Source organism: Austrofundulus limnaeus, unplaced genomic scaffold, assembly GCF_001266775.1.
Source record: "Austrofundulus limnaeus strain Quisiro unplaced genomic scaffold, Austrofundulus_limnaeus-1.0 Scaffold324, whole genome shotgun sequence".
NCBI classification, from domain to species: domain Eukaryota; kingdom Metazoa; phylum Chordata; class Actinopteri; order Cyprinodontiformes; family Rivulidae; genus Austrofundulus; species Austrofundulus limnaeus.
The window spans coordinates 472,957-474,379 of NW_013952726.1; positions in this window are offsets into that span (position 1 = coordinate 472,957).

Consider the following 1,423-nt stretch of genomic DNA (forward strand, 5'->3'; position numbering starts at 1 on the left):
TTCCCCATACTGATGCTCGGTTTGAACTGCAGGAGATTGTCTTGACCATGTCTACATGCCTAAATGCACTGAGTTGCCACCATGTGATTGGCTGATTAGAAAATAATTGTTAATGAGCAGTTGGACAGGTGTACCTAATAAAGTGGCTGGTGAGTGTATGTTTTGGGTCGTTGTCGTGCTGGAAGACCCAGCCATGACCCATTGTGGCAGAGGGCAGGAGGTTGTCACTCAGGATACTACAGTACATGGCACTATCCATTCTCACATTTATGAGGTGAAGTTGTTTTGTGCCATTAGCAGCGAAATACCCCAAAATAATGATGTTTCCACCTCCATGCTTGACAGTGGGAACTGTGTTCTTTGGGTCATAGTCAGCATTTCACTTCCTACAAACATGGTGAGTTGAGTTAATGTCAAAAAAGCTTATTTTTTGTCTCATCTGACCACAGCACCTTCTCCCAGTCACTCAGAACCATCTAAGTGTTCATTTGCAAACTTCAGATGGGCCTGCACATGCCTTCTTGAGCAGGGGGAGCTTGGGAGCACTGCAGGATTTTAGTCTATTATGGCATCATGTGTTACCAGTGGTTTTCATGGTGATTGAGGTCCCAGCTGCCTTGARATCATTAAGAAGTTCTCCTGTGTAGTTTTAGGCTGATCTTTCACAATCCTCATRATCAAGGATACCCTACAACGTGAGGTTTTGCACGGAGCCCAGATCAATGTCGATTGACAGTCATTTTGTATTTCTTCCATTTTATTACTATTGTTCCAACAGTTGTCTCCTTCTCACTCAGGATCTTACTTATTGTTTTGTAGCCTTTTCTAGCCTTGTGCAGGCTTAGGATCTTGTACCTGACATCCTTAAGGGCTCGACACACRGGAGGCGACGTCGCTCGCTTTCCATTTATTTCCTATGGAGCTTGTGCGATGAGGCGACAATCGCTTGCCCTCCTCCAGCAAAGCAACCGGCATAAATAGTGCATGTGAAATTTCGCGCTCGTACACGTAGACGTGCACACGCGAGCTTGCGACGCGACTCAGCAAAGTTGAAAAATGTTCAACTTCTGTCGCTGTCACTTGGCGGAACAACCAATCAGCGAGGGTTTCATTGACTGACCAATGAGAAGAGAGTATGCTACACACTGCAGTTAGCACCAGTTTCAACATGGAGGAAAACATTATTTTGGCTATATCTGACTTCCTGATTTTATTTTACACTTCTCAACGTGATTACAGGGATGTACATAAAAATGCAGCCGCATGGGAACTTGCTGGTGCCAGAGTGAAGTTGTAAGTTTTCAACACATAAAGTTGCGTTTTAAGAGTCCGTTTTTGTCAGTTTTTTAAACATTAGTATAGCAGGATTTATATAAATTTATGGCTTTTCTTTTATAATAAATCTATAATACTTTTAATCTAC